Raw genomic sequence first — 21,513 nt, 5'->3', positions numbered from 1 at the left:
CACTTTTTCTGGAAACCCTACTTTTATTTGCATGGACTAGGATGAAATTCATTTTGGTCTTAAGTCATATTTTGGAAGTGTTCCACTGTGTTGCTGCACTGGCATTTGCATATTGCAAGTCTAACAAAGGTACAAACTGCACTTTATATGACTATGACATATCTCTCCTGGATTTCCATCTGTTCCCATTATCACTGGGATATGGAGTGCTCACTAGGCCTCAGTTTTCTCATTTATAAAAGGAGTTGGTTGATTGGTATCTCCCCAAGACCAATTCCAGCTAAAATATTACTTGCTTCTTCAAATGTAAAGGTCGGTAAATTCTCTTGTATCTATTGTTTGCTCTTCTCCTAGTTTACAAACTGTGTATAGGAGTAGACAGAGAGGGTACAAAGCTGACAAGAAAATTAAATTGAGGGAAAGTTAAAACCTTAGTATAAGCAGATTACCTATACTTAGGTCATATTTTATGCACAAAGCAAAGAGTGTTATAAACTTTTCAGAGTTTAACCTCTGAGAGGCTTATACTTTTTGTCAGGGAACTTTTAGCATGTTTCCAGATTCAATAGAAGGGGCAATAATTCCTATAACAGTCTGAAAAAAATGGAATTCATCATAAATTAAATTAACTAAGATCAAGGTTAGACCTAAACCTTAATGTAATAGCTCTTCAAGGTATCATCAGAATCAAATGTTTTTCAGATCTCTGAACAAAACTGCAGTTTTGATAGAGTAATGACTACCTATACTCATTCTTCCTGTCTTGAGTATGAAGACTAATGTGGAGATTTTCTGAATCATTTTGATGTTTTTAGCACTGACAGTCTTTTGTCATTTTTGATGAGAAGATGGACCTACATAGGATATGAAAATTGCCAGTAAGTATCTCCCTTCTTAAAGCGTCAGTGATTCTTAAAGACTTCCAGGGAACTGATAGGCCCACGTGTACTTCCTCTTTGCCTGAATGGTGCCCAACTTCTTCCTGAGAGCTCCAGAAGTAGAAGCTTTTCTGAGTCCAAAAGGGGTAATAGGATCCCTAAATCATATATTTGAATTTTCTAATCTCATCAAATATTTGATACGTAACAACTACTTGTGAAGGGTTTCTACCACCATTACTTTTGCCTCAACTTTTCCCATCTTTACTAGAGATAAGGTCATCTTGGTTCTTTTCCTACTTTGAAGGAAACGTGTTGAATTATACAATCATGTTAATAAAACTTCAATTGATAAAAGGTGTCAAAGGTGAGCTAATATAAAAACCATTTGAATTAAATATTCAATTATATGAGGGCAGCCTTATTATGCACTGAACAAGCAGAAGTCCTTAAAAGTCAAAACAGACTTCTGTTTTTTGTGGATGGCAACAGAAAATCACAAATAATTTAAGCATTTTGTATTTGGGTGCTTTGGGAGAAACCGACAAAGACTTTTATGTTCCCAGTGCCAGCAGATACTTTTCTGATCACGTGTTACCTGCTCTCTCAGTGGTATTTGTCATACTAACAATTTTCATCTTCTTGAAACATTGTTTTCTGGTTTCCATGATATCATGATCCCCTAGTTTCTCCAATGTGACACTAATTCTCCTTTTCAAACTCTGTTGCTGCTTCTTCCTCAACTGCACATAAGCCTTTATTTCTTCCATATACACATTCTTTCTTCTCTTTGAATTTACTTAGTCACATGGCTTTAAATAACATCCACAAGCCAGAATTTCAACATCCAACTGCCTATCTGACATTTCCACATGCAAATCTAATAGTCATACTGAACACATGTCCCTAAAACCACAGTTTCCTGAAGCTTCCTCTTCCCTCAGCCTTTCCCAGTTCAATAAGCAGCACCGCCAACTCCCCAGCAATTCAAGCTGTAATCCTGGGTGTCACCCTTGATTTCTACACTTTGGTTTTCACCTAGCCCTAATTAGCCCAACACATTTCACATGCAGAAACTTCTATCTCCACTGTTCCAGCAGAGTCCAAACCACCATCTCTTTCCTGGACTAATGTGGTGGCCTCCTTACCTTTCTTCCCCTCTTTTATTTGAGCCATTTGCCACACCGCAGTCATCAAACCCTTTCCCTATATAACCATATCATGTTGCTCTCCTGCTTAAATCCTTCCAATGGCTTCCTATCAGAAAAAAATCCAAATTTCCGACCCTGGTGTGTAAAGCTAACGTGATCACACCCTGCCTGTTTCTCTCATCTCATCCTCTTTTCACTATGTTCCAGACACTGTGAGCTTTTCCCCCCTGTTTATAAATCATTCATGGTTTATTCATGCCTTTACAACCTTTCACTAATTGGTACCTCTGCCTAAAATGCTCTTCTCTCGATCTTTGCTAACTGGCTCCTTCTTGTCATTCATCTATCAGCTTAAATATCATCTCTTCAAAGAAGCTTTTCCAAATCAGCCATGCAAATTCCATAAAGAATGGCCCTTATACATCTTGTTCTTAGTTCAATCGCCAGCACCTAGAGCATGACTGGTACATAGTGGGCACTCAATAAATATTTGTTGAATGAATGAAAGAGCTTCATTTTTTTAATGTAAAATGAAGGAATTGAATTGGATCATGGTTAAGCCCTCTCTAGTTCAGTACCATGAAGCATATGAGTTGATCACCAGAATCTTGGGCACTCACATTGAATCCACTCTATTTTAATCAATTTCTCCATTTTTAAAGTTTTTTTTTCTAACAAGAAAAGCTGTTAATAACTAATATTGCTGAGCCTGATGATGCCATATCATCCAGAGGTAATATTAATTCTAGCTATTTTTATTAGCCATAACTACTAGCACCCTCTCTTCAGAGCTGCATTGACACACATCTGCTGTTAATGTTTGATTTATTTGGCCATTAGCAAAAAATTTACTTGTCAATGTAAATAGGGCTGAGAGAGGGATGCATGGCTTTCATAATTTATCATTACATAAAATCCTATGCTCCATCTTTTAACAGAAAAGATAAACACTTTTACTGTTAAGACTAATATATAATAAAAATACATTTGTGTCTCATTTTATTCTTTTTTTTACTACCTCTACGTGACACATACCTATTTCAAGATGGTATGATTTAACTCATCTAACCCAAGCGCGTAAGAACTTTTTTCTATCCAGTTTTATAATTATTGCCTATCATCTTTTGACATCTGGATGAATTTCTCAGAAAGTAATAAAGACAGTAGGTATATCATATTCAGTAGGCATATCGTATGGGTCTCTAAATGCCCATGTCAGCTGAGGACTTTGTAATAATCCTAGCTATAAACAAAGCAATAGTTGTCCATATATTTTAAAGCTTTATGTGACTAAAGTTTCTTATTTTATGTCTTTCTCTAGTTGCTCCACTTGCCAGTATCACCTTCCAGGTCTTCTGGAAAGAAATGACGGTGTCCGTTTACTCTTTTGCTGTGTAGAGTCTTCCATAGAAGCTAAACATGCACTTTAAGAGTTAAGTGTTAAATAGCTAAGATAAGTGGCTTCTTTAATTTGGTTTTATTAAAACACACTTTCATTTGATCTTCCAAACTAAAATTATTGTTATGCTTTATCTATAAGCATAAAAGTATCATTGTCATTGAGGAATTGCTTCTTATAATTCATTACGTTTAAATGATGGCTTTAATTATAGACATATCTCAGTTTATTTCACAGCTGCTGCTGCTGCTGCTTCTTTTTCATAGATGCAGGTCTATATTCCATGGTTAAGTGAAAGACTTGTGTTTTGGGGGTCACCTTTCAATGGGTTATTTCTGCGACATTTTCCCAGGGTGCGAAGTTGTCAGTTTCAAGCACACTGGTTCCTGTGACCTCCTCCTGGGATGATTTAATGTTAGTTACATGGAGTCAAGTCTTATACCAAATGTCCTGTGGGCCCATATATGGAAAACACGAATACATTGTCATTCTCACTTGATAGCTGAGAGTTATAGAGGAAAACAAACAAACAATCCTTCCTTTTTTGGGAAAATACAATTTTTAAGCCACATTCCATTTATCTACATCAATATCTGTAGATGTAAGTATTTCACAGTACCACCCACACAGTTATTTGTTGACCCATTCCCATAGCCTATCAATCTTTTTTCAATTCTGGGCTCATGGCTAGAATGGTGTAGCAGCGTATATTGCATCTCTATGATAATTTAATTTAAGTGCCAATGTGTTAGGGTCCAGATTGCTCCTCTTAGCAGCCAGAGGTGACCGCAAACAGTGCCAGGCCTACAGTGCTGCCGGCAATAATTGCTGGCTGAAGAGAGCTTTGAAAGAATATGGCATTCTACAGAAATATCCAGCAATAACTGTCAGAGTGTATATACAGATACACATATGAAGATTTTTAAAAAACCATAAATTGATTTGTCAAAACAATTCATAATTGATTAGTTTCTAAACTGCATTTGCATCTTTTTATAAGTGTATGATATCTATTTGCTCTAAGCATATTTTCTTATTGGGTTTATGTGTATTGATAATCTAAAAATGAAATAAATGGCTGAGCTAAATATGATAATACAGATGGAAAGAAGAAAAAATATAATTTTGCTCATATATGTTCTCTCTTTTTTCTACTCACACAAAAATAAATTCAACTTAAGAATCACAGGAAAGAAGTAAACAGCTCCTCCCTTTTTAAACACCACATTTAGAATGAACTGCAAGCATGCACACCATTTCAGCAAATGGCTTCGGACCTGAGTGAGGCCATCCGATGCTGAACTAAAACGCTTGTCTTAGAACATGCTCTGTAGTCATGTGCTGGCTTTCTCAGCCCTTATTTCTGTGAAATAGGCGTCAAAAATAATAACAATCACAACACCATGACTGCAATAATATTCTTTAAAAAATATTTTTTTAGACTAGCCTTGTTGGAAAGTAATTATCCGTAAGAAGGTGGAAAAACTCATTTTGTTAAGTTAGTAAATATATAGGTAGTTATTGAAATAGAAATGTATGGTTTTGTATTAGCTACAAAATAATGACTCACATCCTCCATCCAAAATAGCGACTATCAATACCTGATATCAAACTGTATTACAAAGCCACTGTAATCAAAACAGTTTGGTACTGGCGTAAGAATAGACACATAAACCAATGGAACAGTATAGGTAGCCCAGAAATACGCCCAAGTCTCTATGATCAATTAGTATTTGATAAAGGGCACAGAAGCATAAAATGGAGTAAAAATAGCCTCTTCAACAAATGGTGTTGGGAGTTCTGGATAGCTACATGCAAAAAAATGACACTCGATCACCAACTTACAACATACACAAAAATAAATTCAAGGTGGAAAAAAGACTTAAATGTAAGTCATGACACCATAAAAGTCCTAGAGGAGAACATAGGCAGGAAAATGTCAGACATTCCATGCAGCAATATTTTCACTTTTATATCCCCTAGAGCAAGGAACAGAGAGGAAAGAATAAACAAATGGGACCTCATCAAATTGAAAAGCATCTGCATGGCTTAATAAAACAATATTAAAATGAAAAGAGAACCAAAAATATGGGAAAACATATTTGCCAATGACACCTTGGACAAAGGTTTGATCTCCAAAATATATAAAGAACTCACACAACTCCACACCAGGGAGACAAACAATCCAATTAAAAAATTGGCAAAAGACTTGAGCAGACATTTCTCCAAGGAGGACATAGAGAGGGCCCAGAGACATATGAAAAGATGCTCAGCATCACTAGCTATCAGAGAGATACAAATTAATGCCACAATGAGGTACAACTTTACACTGGTCAGAAGGGCCATCATAAACAAATCAACAAACAAATGTTGGAAAAGATGTGGAGAAAAGGGAGCCCTAGTGCATTGTTGGTGGGAATGCAGACTGGTGCAGCCACTGTGGAAAACAGATGGAATTTCCTCAGAAAACTAAAAATGGAACTGCCTTTTGACCCAGCAATTCCACTGCTGGGATTATATCCTAAGAACCCTGAAGCACCAATCCAAAAGAACCTATGCACCCCAATGTTCATAGCAGCACAATTTACAGTAGCCAAGTGCTAGAAGCAACCTAGGTGCCCATCAGTAAATAAATGGATCAAAAAACAATGGTACATGTACACAATGGAATACTACACAGCAAAAAGAAAGAATGAGCTTGTACCCTTTAGGACAGCATTGATGGAATGGGAGAGCATTATGCTAAGTGAAGTAAGCCAGGTGGTGAACGACAAATACCATATGATCTTGCCTTTAAGAGGAACCTAATCAACAAAACAAATAAGCAAGCAAAATATAACCACAGACATTGAAATTAAGATTAATCTGATAGTAACCAGAAGGGAGGTGGGAGGGAATAATGGGAGGAAAGGGCAGAAGGTTTTTCAGAAACACATAGACAAAACCAAGGGGGGTGGAAGCAGGGGAGGGAGGTGAGGATGGCTGGTGTAGGAGGAGAGTGGTGGTGGGTAAATGCAGACAACTGTACTTGAACAACAATAAAATAATTAAAAAAACAAAAATAAAATAGTGACTAGTGATGCTGCTTAGCAATGGCACACTGAAAGCTCTCAGATTTTTGATCAGCAATTTAGCCTTACTGGTAAGGAGTGGAATGTTTTGAGCAGAGGAAGAGCAAAATTAGCCCAAAGGCTATTTTTGTCATTAAGAAGAAAAGATTACTTTTGGAAAACATCATCTTAGTTTGAAATTTTTTAACACTATTGTCTCAATCGAAATAAAAGGAGAGAAAATTAGAAACCTGTGTGACTGTCCACTAGTTTGTCCTTTAGGAGACAAACCTAAAGGACTCGTCAGGTGCTGATGACTGAAACATATTTGCAAAGGACATTAGCAGGTTCTCTTCTTCCTGAAGCAATACTCACCATCCATCCCAACATGTTATTGTCTCATGGTTATAGGAAACCTCAGGCTGTAAGGGACTTCAACATTCACCATATTAAGTGCTGAAACTCTCATTTCATTGTTCCTATGAAAAACTTCTTTTTGCATACCCATGATCTTTTACTTGTTTGTCTATTCTATGGGAAGGCTTTAATAATAAGGGATTTCCCAGAAGGAATTATTTCAAGCCACATATTCCTTATTTGAGGTATTTATTCGCTACTAACTAGGTCTGTGCCCAACATGTCAGCACATATCACACACCACCTTGAATGTTTCCTGTTGATTTCGTGAGTATATGTCTTGTTCCCAAATTATGTTGTATATCATCAATGATAAACTCTGTGTCTCTTGCATAAGCCACTGCATGCCAAAAAACACCTGCAAATATGACTCTTTGTCATCTGGAAAGTGTCCATAAATAGTTGAGGTCTGATAATATAATTGGGAATACTTTTTATGCATCAAAGCAGAATATTGGTCTCAGTAATGATAATTTTTATTTATTTGTGTATTATTTCACAAACTCGATTAAGAGTACCTTAGATTGCATCCACTAGATACAATAATTAAAGAAGATATTGTTATGTCCTCAGTAAGCTAACCATCTAAAAGGTGAGCTAGGTTTCAAATAAATAATTGCAATTCCTCAGGATACATGCCAGTATCAAAGTTTGTATAAGATTTAAAGGAAGAAGTGATTCATAGAAATAGAGGCTTGGGTTGGTTCTTTAAAAATATGTTTAAAAGGTGGAAGGTGATGGGAAGAACTTTCAAGGCAAAGGGAAAATTAGTCATTGGTATAGCTTGAATATAGTGAATGTTTGAATTGTGAGAGGTAAGTGTCCAAAGAGGAAAGTGTCTGAAAAACTGAACACATACAGACTACATTTCATTCTTCAGAAAGATCTTTAGGTGCTGCCTCTAGCACCTGCCTCTGCATTTTTACCTCCACCTCCACAGCAGACTTTTCTCTTTAGATCCAGTTCTAAAGTGCTCCCTCTATCCCTGAGCACACCTTCATCTAGGGCACAAACATGAGCTCTCCTTTGTTCTTTTACCCATAGTCATGGACAGATTCTAAAGACTCCTGCTCAGGAAAGAGCATGAACTCCTCCTCCATCCAACAAAGGCCGAGACAGTAAACTTGACCAGGAAGGCTTTGTATGCCTTGCTAGAGAGTATAGACATTACCTTCTCGTCTAGACAATGAGGTTTCATTTTTGTACTTTGTTCAGAAATTTAAAAGATGAGCATTTAATAGGACATAACTGGAATGGCATTAAGAAGTCTAGATCATAACCTTTGATTCCCATTACAGTCTTCTAAGAATTAATGGAATGATTAACTTAAACCATTAATCGAGGTAAACATTTGATCCATTGTTGTTTAGATTTCAGAAAAGGAATGTGAATCAAGTCTTGGAAACATGCCAGTGTTCTACTCTGCAGATTTTAGCAGTACTCAGAGAACTATTCTTGTGATATCCATGTGTCATTACGCATGGATGACTTATTAATCATAGGATGTATTTTAAAATACTGAACACACACAGATTATAACATGCCCAATGATCGTGCACTGTAGTGTGTGATTTATGTTACAGACTTCTCTATTTAATATCAGGGTTTTTTCCTTCTGGAGGTGATCTCTTCAGAAAAAATTGGCTTCATGCCTCTGCTGCTTTTCAGTGGTAAAGGAGCTTTACATTACAGTCCTTAAAAAAGGAGCCATTTTTTCTTATTCCAGCCAAAAATCATTTCAATCATTAGTGAAGCACTATCTCTTATAGGACTTCAAATTTAGTTTCAAGTTTGAGCACACATTGTCAACCCCTGAAGTTGGTATTCCTTTGCTGAACGTATCCAACTACTAAGGCAGCAACATTTGGGAAAGACTCCTCTCATCTCCTACATTCAGTGGTGCAGCTGTGCACTGCCCAGCTCCAGGGAGAGACATTTCTAGTCATCATCTTTTTTTTATTAGGACTGTTTCTTAGGCAAATAGCAACATATCTTGAGGAAAGATAGGCTTCTCCTCATTACAAAAATGGGCCATATAGGCTAGCAGCATGTAAGTGCAAGAGATGAAATTTTACTGAATTTATAATTTAGTAGTATGTCTTCATTCCTAAACCCATGAATAATGTTTTGATAGTATGCTTTAAAAAGAAAACAAAATCGAATGTGTTTGGGAAGTTTGAGGAATGTTGAAAGGAGGCTGAAATTGAAAGTGATTTAAACAATAATAACACTTAAGAATTAGAACAAATAGATGAAAATATGACACTAAATACAAGTTTAAAAGAAAGACGTATCCTAGAAATGTAATTGGCAGGTTTAAGAATCCCAATGACTTTAAAGGCAAAAAGGCTCAACCCACTGATTTTTTTTTTATTAACAGTAACTTTACCAACAAAACCAAGCTGAGAATGGTCAGAAGCCCAGATCATACTATTAGTGATTTAATTAAGCGTGTATAGACACCAGCCTGCAAACCGAAGTACCACTGGTTCAATTCCCAGTCAAGGCACATGCCTGGGTTGCAGGGGCCAGGTCCCCAGCCAGGGGTGTCTGAGAGGCAACCACACATTTGATGTTTCTCTCCCTCTCTTTCTCCCTCCCTCCCCCTCTCTAAAAATAAATAAATAAAACCTTTTTTTAAGTGTATAGAAAATTTTTCCAAGTCCATATATTGTCACAAGATTTAGCTTCACTGGGAGAGATTTTAAGTCTTTTAATCTTTGAGAAGCATCATCTTCCCTATATGCACAGTGGACAAAACACCAGGCTGGTGCAAAGCACCTTGGAATTTGGACATAAAATTCAGCTCTCTGGATAAAAGTATTAAGACAACAGTTGTGTTGACAAAGTTAAAAGACCTCTACAGAAAGAGTTCACTTTTTTATCATTCCTATTTATGTTTTTATTTATTTTTTAGAGGAAGCAAATGGGGGGGGAATTAAAATTTTACTGGCAGAGGGCTGACCTCTATTTTGTATAATTTGTAGCTAAAAAGCGTACAGGCTAAAACATGTAAATATATGCAAATCTGAGAGCAAGACCTCAGAAGGGAAATAGCCGGGAGAAATTGAAGGGAATATGGGCTGTACACAGGAAGACCACTGGGGCTCTTAGCAACCTGGAAACCTGAAATGAATTATTATCTGGGTCCTGTTGTGACCTACATAGTATCCTGGCAGCATGTTGGCACAAGGAGAAATTTGGGCTGTAGAAACTGCTTATTTACTTGACCTTGAAGATCCATGAACCAGTAGGATGCTTGCTGATTTGGCCCAGAGAACACACTGCTATAGCTACAGGCCAAGCATATCATGCTAAAGATGACGCACCATGTGGTATCCTGGACAAAGGCGGTCTTCTACTGAGTTTTTTCTTTTATTGGACTGTGCTGTATCTAAGTTGTAACCATTTCTGGTAGTAGCAGTAGAAAAAAAGCAAAACGTACAACACTGTTGTTTATACTTTTTTCAAGTCTACTGGCTTTCTTTTTTAATTACCCCACAATGAGAAGAGAAACAGAGTGTGAATTTCAGATGAAAGGTAGAAATCAGTTGTGCTGAATAAAAGAACAATGCATTTCTTCAAGAGGAAGCATGTAAATGAATAGAAATAGGAAATATTTATAGCAAGGTAGAGAAAATCGAAGTAACACTTCTTTAGACCTCAAGAATGCTCAGCCCAGACCTATCATGTTAAAGAGGGGGGATGGTGCAATGAGAGAGCATCAGTTTTAACTGATGGGGCTCACAGATAAGGAACAGAAAAAACAAAATTGTAATGTTACTTACAGTGCCAAAGCAGAGCTCAGTCCTCCAGATGCTCAGAACTTGGTGTGTTTTTGTCCCACACTGCACCCTGCAGTGAATGTTCCTTCAGAGTCTCCTTGAACATAATTTTGTTTTTCATGACATTATGAATCAGTGGATTTCTGAGAAGGGTCAGCTGAGGTAAATGTCTCCAGACTTTATTTTTCTCTTTGAGGAAGAATCTGTTGAGGGACCAAGCTGTGCCATCCACTTCAGTCGAAGCAGACATGTGTCATAGTTGAAACTGGATCCTACACTTAATTTTGCTTGTGTGAATTTAATGTATGATATGTGTCTCACAAATGGACTCTTTCAGGAGAGTCAAAACCTGAGATGCCATGATTGATGGAAAATTCCAACTAATCCAATTAGCACGAATGAGGAAGTTATCAAATACAAAAACTTTAGATGAATTAACTGCCATCTACAGTGTTATGATGTGATGAAAAATGGGCATCTGGAGTTCTACTAATGAGCATCAATGGAAAAGATGGAACCGACACCAACAAGTTTAATCCCCAATAATGTGTAAAACAAGCTTAAGCCAAAACCAGAAAGCCTCTAGGCACCACATCCTCTGGCCTACAATAGGCAAGGTTTTACCTCACAGATGCGTTACGAGGAAGACACAAGCCAGACTGCTCACAATGCTCTCACAGGACAGAAATCTCAGCCTTGAACCGCTCCAGGCATTGCTCTATTGTCTTAACTGCTACAGTGCATCTCAGGGTTTTACTGTCCAGAAATCACCCAGGTCAGTGGGATTACCTGTCCTCAGCAGGGTAATCAGACAGAGGAGGGCAATGAGGAGGTGCACCAGAGTTGCAAGTAGCAGTACAACAAACCCTTGAATATGGCACAGATATCACTCAGAACTGGATGTGTACTCTTTTTTCCCCCTTCAGAAGAGCTTTTTATTAAGAATATGCCTTTTAAAAAAACAATTAAGCTAATTTGTCACCAAAAATAAATGACTGCCTATGAGCAGCAATTTGAAAGATCTCAAAACATCTCCAGAACACGGGTTTGCTGCTATTGTCTGAAATGTCACCATTAAAGGTTTGTTCCATTAAGCACTGTCTCTCCTTTCAGATGTGGTGATCCCCCAGAAAAAGAGTGTGTGCAGTACTCTATAAGACAATGGCAAATATTCACAAAAGGTGTTAGCGTTTTTCCACAAAAAGCTACAAAGGTGAGAATTTTTATGAGGAGAGAGAAGAGAATAGAAAGGTTCTGGTCTTAGTCTGCTGTGTAACAGGGACCTTCATGGAAGGGTGCCCTTGGACAGCCATACTCCAGAGTTAGCAGATTCAGTGAAGGAGGTAAAAAAATCTCAACTGAACCTTCACAGTTCCTCACAAGCATCATGTTCCTCTTCGCATTGAATCTTTGCATAAATTATTCTCTCATCATGGAAGTCTCTTTAACATATATTGAGTTTCTTTCTTTCATTGATCCTGGCTAACTGAAAATTTTTTAAGTTTAGAACAGTTTCCTTATTCTTTTAGTCTTAGTCCAATGCCTGGAATATTATGTATGCTCAATAATTTTTTAAATGAGAAATGAGAAAATTGGAGTTAGGAAAATGCTTGAGATCAGTTCCACTTAGTTCACAGCTTTGCCATGGTCCACCTTAATTAAACAAAACTTATGTTCCTAATGTATCTACACTAGTAAGTTGAAAATGCATTTGGCTAGAAAAAGTATTATCAGTCAACATGATTATATCACTGTTGCTGTGCCTATCTTAGAACATCATGATGTTATTAAAACAAATCTTAGAAAAATAGGAACTTATCAATGTGATAAGCTTTCTAGTTTATCTTTTATAGCCACTTTGGGCGGATCTCTGAGACTTTCTAACTTTTTATTAATGAAAAACTCCCAAAATTCTAATTTTTCACTTAAAAAATTACTTTTGTTTAAATATTTTGACTTCATTTCAAATCTCCCATTTCAGAATTTTAAAATAACTTTTAAATATCCTTATCAAGGCTATCCATATATTTTAAATATCCTTACCAATATGGATATTATTATCAATAATATCCTTTATTAATATGTAAAATACATATTATTTAACAGGAATCTAATCAACAAAACAAACAAACAAGCAAAATATAACCAAAGACACTGAAATTGAGAACAGACTGACAGTGACCAGAGGGGAGAGGGGAGTGAGTTTCAGGGGGAAAGGGGAAGGGTTTCCAGGAACAAGTATAAAGGACCCATGGATAATAACAAGGGGGGTGGAAATGGGAGGGAGGTGGGGAGGGCTGGGGGTGGGCTGGGATGGGGTAAAAGGCAGAAAATTGTACTTGAACAACACTTAAAATAAAAATTTAAAAAGTTTAAACATTTAAAATACATCTTAAAAATTAGAGACCAAAAGCTTCTACCCAAGTCAAGCAATTATCTGTCAGAACAAGCACTGCTATCCCAACAATGAACCTCTACTTGACAAGAATTAGTGAATCAAGAGGGGAAAAGAGTCTGTGGATCATTCTATCCTCAACTTACTAATGATCAGTGGCCTCCTTAGACTAATAGCGATCACAAACTAGGTTTTGGGGCTTTATAGTATATTCATTTCCTTTTAAAAGAAATGAAATAACGTTTAAAGTCTATACATTGATTCTCCCCCCTCCAGGAAAATGTTTTTAACGGACAGTTTAATAGGAGCAAGATGACAGGCACAGAAATGACAACTCAGAACCCTAAAATTCTAAAGGTCAGTGGTCCTCTTTCCTAGTGTGAAATAATACAAAGGCTAGAAATTATTTAAATTTAGCATTCCATTAAGTAAATTTCTGTTAAGTGACTAAAGCTTTTGAACTTCAGAACAATAAAGAGGTGCTTTGCTCTTCATCTGTCTAAAGGAATAGAACAATAAAGGGAAAAAGGAGGGAGGAGAAAAAGGAAGAAAGGTACCCAACAAACTCTAGAAGGATATTCACATTTATGGTTAAAAGTCATAAGTCTTAAGATGATGACTGAGAGTAGTTTCTTTTTTTTTTAATATATTTTATTGATTATGCTATTACAGTTGTCCCATTTCCCCCCTTCTCTCCCCTCCACCCTGTACCCCCCTCTCCCACCCACGTCCCCCCCCTTTAGTTCATGTCCATGTGTCATACTTATGAGTTCTTTAGCTTCTACATTTCCCGTACTATTCTTGCCCTCCCCCTATCTATTTTCAACCTACATTCTATGCTACTTATTCTCTATACCTTTTCCCCCTCTCTCCTCCTCCCACCCCCCTGCTGCTAGCCCTCCACGTGCCCTCCATTTCTGTGGTTCTGTTCCTGTTCTAGTTGTTTACTTAGTTTCTTTTGGTTTTGCTTTAGGTGTGGTTGTTAATAATTGTGAGTTTGCTGTCCTTTTACTATACATGTCTTTTGTTTATCTTCTTTTCTTAGATGAGTCCCTTTAGCATTTCATAAAATAAGGGCTTGGTGATGATGAACTCCTTTAACTTGACCTTATCTGGAAAGCACTTTATCTTCCCTTCCACTCTAAATGAGAGCTTTGCTGGATAGAGCAATCTGGGATGTAGGTCCTTGTCTTTCATGACTTGGAATATTTCTTTCCAGCCCCTTCTTGCCTGCAGGGTCTCTTTGGAGAAATCAGCTAACAGTCTGATGGGAGCTCCTTTGTAGGTTACTGTCCCCTTATCTCTTGCTGCTTCTAGGATTCTCTCCTTCATTTTTACCTTAGCTAATGTAATTATGATGTGCCTTGGTATGTTTCTTCTTGGGTCCAACTTCTTTGGGGCTCTCTGAGCTTCTTGGATTTCTTGGAAGACTGTTCCCTTTGCCAGATTGGGGAAGTTCTCCTTTATTATTTGTTCAAATACGTGCTCAATTTGTTGCTTTTCCCCTTCCCATTCTGGTACCCCTATAATTCGGATGTTGGAGCGTTTAAAGGTGTCCTGGATGCTCTTAAGCTTTTCCCTTGATTTTTTTGAATTCTTATTTCATCATGCTTTCCTGCTTGGTTGATTCTATCTTCCTTCTGGTCCACTGTATTGTTTTGAGACTCAGATTCCTTCCTTTCACTATTGGCTCTCCTCCGCGTATCTTCCTGCATCTCTTTTATGGTAACCTGCATCCTTTCATCTAAATTGCGCCCAAAATCAACCAATTCCGTGAGCTTTGTGATCACCAGTGTTTTGACCTGTGCATCTGATACATTGGCTATTTCTTGGTCGCTCAAAAGGATGAGTCCTGGGGGACTGATCTGTTCTGTTGGAAACATGTCTTATGTCTTTCCCTGTCTCTCCTTTTTTTTTTCTCGGTCTGGTCGCTCTTGTTACGGTGGGGGGGGGGGGGTGTGGAGCCTTAGGTGTTCACCGGGGCTGGGCACCCCAGTCGCTAGATTGTGACGTTATATGATGGGGCGGGGGCAGAGCGGGGACGGGAGGGAACAATGGCGGTAGTTCCGTTCTCCTGGGCTCAGACCCTTCTCTGGGATTCTGGGCTGTGAGCTCTGTCCTGGTCTACAATCGCTGCCTCACTGGGTCCACCAGCCGCAGCTTGCATACTCAGGGATCACCACTGCGTTCTTGTGCCCCGGATGGCTGTCGTGCTGATTTCACACCAAGTTTTCCCGACCTCGGCGCGCCGCCGCCGACCCGCGCCAGCCCCGCACCTTCCCAGCTCGTCATCTCCTACCGGTCTGGATGTATGGGTCTACTTCAACTTCTTGGCTGTCCGACTTCCATTCAAATAAATCCTCTATCAGTTCTGAGTGTTATTCTATCTGTAAATTATTGTTGTTCTAATCTTGGTTGTGCGAGGAGGTATGGTACGTCCACCTATTCCTCCATCTTGCCGGAAGTCGAGAGTAGTTTCTGATACGAGCTCATTGGATGATGATTTTACAATGTGAACTAACGCCTTCGAAATCTGCATGCATGCGATTCAATTGTTCCACTTCTAAGAATTTATCCTAGTAAAATCATCAAACAAGTGTGTTTAGATATAAATGTTCTTTGATATTTTGTTTTTATAGTAAAGCAAATTTATGAAAATAAGCATATGGTTAAATAAATAATGATATTCCACAATGATATAGATATATATTTATTGACATATAAATCTTTTAACATACAAATGTTATTGACATAAAATGTTTGTTATCTTTTGTTATGCAGAGAAGCAGATTATAAACTGACATAAATGGTGCAATCTCATGTTGTAATATGCACTTATGTATTTTATATATTTTCCTAAGAATATTTCATTTATATATGACACATATATAATACAACACTTAAAACCAAACCAAAAAGGAAAACTAGAGACTACAAAGGGCTATCAATAAAGATTGGAATTTAGTTTTTGCATTTCTATAGCCTAGCTTATAACAGTAAGAATGATACAGGTAGTAACTTTTTTTAAAGATTTTATTTATTTCTTTTCAGAGAGAGGGGAAGGGAGGGAGAGAAACATCAATGTGTGGTTGCCTTCTGGGTTGCCCTATTGGGGACCTGGCCAGCAACCCAGGCTCATACCCTGGCTGGGAATCAAACCAGTGACCCTTCGGTTTGCAAGCCAGTGCTCAATCCACTGCGCCACACCAGCCAGGGCACAGGAAGTAAATTTAAGGGAAAAAATAATGGGAACTTTAAAAAATTCATTATAGATAATAAAGAGAAAAAGATATAACGATGATGATATTTGTCTTCAATACTGACAACATAATTTTACTTCTTTAGTTTTATTCAGAAACTAGGACAGAGCAATGGTGGTTTTGCCCTGAAAGTTTTCCTGCATCTAAGTACTTCTCTTAGACTTACTATTTATTTACCACATCTTCTGGGGCATGACTACAAATTGGTTCCCAACTTGGGAATACACAAACCCCCCAAACTAATATGTAACACAAATTGTTCCATCATCCCATGGTTAACAATGGTGAAGAATTATTGGTATTATAAATAATATTCAATTGAAATTTTAGAGCAGATATGGCTCTGCCTGAGTCGTTTATTGGAAAATCATTTGTTTCACATCAGTTTTGGCATTGAGTATTCACTGTGAATTATGTCGTTATAGCCCAGTTTATTATATTTCTGTTTGTTCCACTGTGTATATATGTGTCTTAGGCTTTAAAAAGGTAATTTGTGCCCTCAAAATGTATTATGTAACAAACCGTGATTCATGTAAATCACTTTGATTTGTTTTCCAAAAATGTAGCTGGCTTCAATTAATCAGTTGCTATTCATTTCATATGTTTCAATTGCACTCACAACAAAAGCTCCAGTGGGTTATCACTTACATGGGGGACTGGCCTCCAGAGGGTATGAAAGACACAACAATCAGACATTATACCAAGCATACAATTACAGTGTGTGTCCCTACAAACTCCAATAAATCACACATCACATTATGTTGGACTCCCACGTCTCTGAAGTTCTCCCTCACCCGAGCCACCTACCTGCTGTAATCACAGCATTCTGCTGTGCGTGGGTGCACAGTTCTCAACCTGCTGAGACCTATTCCACAACTCCCAATGTGTAGCAGGAGTTAGCCAAGCAGATTGCTATATCTATGTTCTGCAGTCTGCCCATAACAGTAAATGAGTCTCTGGAAGTGCCAGGCCCCTCTGCATGGACTTTGTTTAGGAAAGAAGGGAAGTAAAAGCAACATGTCAATTTCAATTGTGCTTAGAACTGTAGGTAATACACAATATTTTTGTGTAGCTCTTATTACTCAAAATGTGAAAAATGGATGTAGCAGATACTTGCAAGAGATGTTATAAACTAAGTATAGAAAATGTTTACTTTCATAAAGGTTTGGTTTTAATTATTGGACATCTTAAAGCAAAATTACCACTCCTGCTTTTACTTAAGTGTCACATCCTATCCCATAGGATGAACTAATAATAATGGGCTGGAATTTGCATTTTATAAGAGGTATACTATTATTTATTTTCCTGGCAATAACAGGGTACTTAGTGTCATTTAAAATAGAAGGCATTATTAAAGCAAAACCACTTTTCTATGCCAGCTATTTATAAACCACATATGAATAGTTCTAAAATATAGGGTACTGAAATGACTAATTGTATGGAGTAGGTACTCATTAGGAGTAAAAGTGCCCACAAAGTGAAGATTTCTATCTGGAGTTCTGATATCCCTCTGTCAGCCACGGCCAAGTTACTCTGATGACAATGACGCAAGATATTATTTAAGGATATTTCTTCTGGAGCCATGGAAATAAGTAAAGGTCAAAAGAATGTAACATTAGACATATTCTCACCATGTAGGGATATTGGGTCTGAACTGGGTTAGGGGAGATTGCAGGAGAAAAGACAAAACAACAGGTCACCATTCATACGGCATACGAGTGTGAACTTTTACATGGTTGTCCATCAATAAGACAAACCTTAATTGTACTTATATAGAGACCACAAACAGTAGTTGGTAAGTATTTCAAAGGGAAATCACAACTTCAACATTGTCACTATTGCATGTTTGTGGGTCCAATTTTCTCTTCTCATTCTTCTAATTTGATGCATTAAAGAAAGGAAGAGAAAATGAAAGTGAATACTTATTGAATTGCTATCATGTTATTAGTCATCAGAACCTTACCTATTGCATCCAGTACAGTGGGCACAACAAATCTGTGAGGGATAATAATCCCATTTGAGCCAACAGAGGGTCAAAGAAGGTAAGAAATGACGCAGGCTGGGACCCAAGCTGAGCACTCCAGACTGTTAGATTTCCTTTTTTGCCTCATTTGGGAAAAGAAGAGCCACTTAGCTGTAAACCATGATGAAATATTTGTGGGTTTTTTGCACTACCTAGAAAAGATTTTTCTTTGTGAAAGACAGAAATAAAACTTACCACTTACATGATTTCCTGATCTCCAATTTGTGTTAGGAAATAGGACTATGGCAAAGAGACATTGCACATGTGATTAAGTTGAGGATGTTGACCTGCGAAGATCATCCTGTATTATTCACGTGGGCCCAATGTAATCACAGGGTTGGAGTGAGAGGGCAGGAGATGTGATAAAAGGAACAGGGGTTGGAATGACACTCTCTGAAGCTGGAAAAAGGAGCCTGAGGCCCAGGGAGGCAGGTGGTCTGTGGAAACTGGGTGAGACAAGGAAATGAATTCTCCTTTCCAATTTCTGACCTCCAGAATTGTAAAATAATAACGTGTTGAAGACACTAAATTTGTAGTAATTTTTACAGAAACAACACAACCATCATCCCCATCCTAACAACTAAACAAAACAGACAAAAGTACAAACTTAAAGTTTTAATAATATCAAAGAGCTAAATGATAAACGAAAACTCTAAATCAATTAGACTGTAAGATGGACAAGACTTCCCTAAGGATGCTTTTACTGATGGGAAAACAATAGTAAAAAGAAAAGGAGAAACTAGATTTCCATGGGTGGAGGTAGAGAAATCAGCACAACTTCCAACAAACGTTGAATAGCTATTGTGGGTTAGTATGACAGAGAGAATCTGCACCTGCCCACCCACTCTGTTCCATGAGATCATCACTAGCTGCATGGATACAGCATGCTAAAAGCTGGGAGCAAGAAGAGAAACTGAGAGAGACCTCCCCTTAGGCACACAGGCCTTCACCAAAGCACAAGACAGGAGACCAGAGTCTGCATGCTGGGGAGGGAGGATAGTGAGGCAGAGGTATCTCTGAGTCACACAGAATAGTCCTTGTCTTTTACTGATTTCAAGGTAGTAGACCATTGAGGGGTGGGAGGAGGGTGAGAGAATAGACATTGCCTGAGGTGTACCAAGAGGTTAAGGAAGCAGGATAAACAGAGATGTCTTCAGATACAGAAAATCAGGACAGGTTTGGTGAGCAGTAAGTACTTCCAATAACTCAAAATGTTGGGAATTGAGTTTTAAAGCATTGAAGTAAGTGTCTCTAGAGAATTATTGGTGCTCATATCTCAAGCCCTACTGAAAAGAAAGTGCTGATCCTAACCTCAAAGTATTTGAAGCCAGGAGCAAACTAAATCTAACTAAATCTACCACAAAACCTATGTTCTGTGCAACTGCAGATTAGACTGACTCAGCACCCATCCCAGTGAGCTGGCAGAGGAAGGGAAAGCCCTTTGCTGGCAGTTTCTACTGTTCTTGACACGAAATGATTGCCATAGAAGAAAAAGCATAAAACAGGCGAAGTAGAAAATGTGACCAATAAGGAAAAGGCAGTAAGAGGCTGACAGATGACCTACATATTGGATTTAGCTAAGAAGAACTTTAAAATAACTGTCATACCTGTGTAACAGAATCTAGTGAAACTTGATGAGATTAAAATTTTCACAAGATAAAATATACAACTATAAAAATAGCTAAGTAGAAATGCTAGGATAATAAAAGCAGTATAAAATTCATTCATTGGGCACAGGAGCACACTGCACACAGCAGAAGGGAAGATGATTCAGTGACCTGGTAAACAACAACAGGAATCAAACAGAAATACAAAGAGAAAAAAATATTTAAACTAAATGGGGAATTGAAGACTTATTGAATGACATCAAATCACCTAACATATGTATAATTGCAGTCCCAGAAAAACAAACAGAGAGGGAACGTGAAAGAGGAAGAAAGAGAGAGAAAATGGGACAAAGGATAATTGGAAGAGATAATAGCAGAGACCTTTGCAAAATTAATGAAATATAACAACTCACAGATCCTAGGCATAACATTTGCAAACTATAGAAACAAAAGATAAAGGGAAAATTTCAAAAAAAAAGCCAGGAGAAATAAGCCACATTACATGCAAGAGAAAAAATAAGAAGAATGAAAATTGACTTCTCATTCCCCCCAAAATATTAAAGGAGAGCAGAAGTCAATGAAATAATATTTTAAGTGCTAAAAGCAAGAATGGAGTGCTGTAAGAGCAAAACAGACATTATAAATAGACAAAGTCAAGAGTATTTGTCTCAATAAATCTGAATTATACAACATGCTAATGAAATAATTTTTTATAAAAGAAAAAAAAAGAAAAATAATACAAGATAGAAGCCTGTATCTACTATACCAGAAAGAGTAACTGGGTAAATGTAAGAGACATATATATGTCTTTTCTATTTGTAATACATATTTACATATTACCTTGTGTATTCATGTTTAATTTAATATGTACATATTTAACTTATGCATATTTTATTTAATTGTTAAGACTATTGACAATGTAAAAAAATAATGTGTTTAAGGTAATAAGATATAAGGAAGTAAAATATATAACAAAGCACAAAAAACAGGAGGAGGTTAAATAGAATTTTGTTGTAAGTTTCTTACACTGTATGCACAGTAACATTTAAAAGTTGACTATAGAGTGAGAACTTCTGGTCAAGAAAGAGACATAGGTAAACACGGCTTCCCTCCTCACACAACCACAGCAAAAATTACAACAAAACTACAGAATAACTATCACTGAGAATTGTCAGAAAATTGACTTGTATAGATGTCCAACAACCAAGGAATTAAAGAAGTCATATTCATTCAGACAGGTAGGAGGGGTAAAGATACAGAGACATAGAAATGTGGAGGTGAGGATCAGGCAGTCCCACATCCACATGTGGTGTATGAAAATCAGGAAGGATATCTCAGGACGGAGGGATCCCAGTCCCATACCAGGTGTCTCAGTCCAGGGTTCCAGGACCAGGAATATAACTCCCTATAACTTCTGGCTCTAAAAACCAGTGGAGGTTGGGGCAGTGCAAGAAACTGTGAGACTCTCAGGTGTCTCCTTTTAAAGGGTCCACAACAGACTTAGGACTCACACAGACTCACTCCCTCTGGGCTCCAGTACTGGTACAG

The sequence above is a fragment of the Phyllostomus hastatus genome, unplaced genomic scaffold (genome assembly GCF_019186645.2).
Source record: "Phyllostomus hastatus isolate PE091 unplaced genomic scaffold, TTU_PhHast_1.1 phas_scaffold_501, whole genome shotgun sequence".
Classification (NCBI taxonomy): Eukaryota; Metazoa; Chordata; class Mammalia; order Chiroptera; family Phyllostomidae; genus Phyllostomus; species Phyllostomus hastatus.
The sequence above is the reverse complement of the archived record's forward strand: the minus strand, read 5'-3'. Positions refer to the sequence as shown.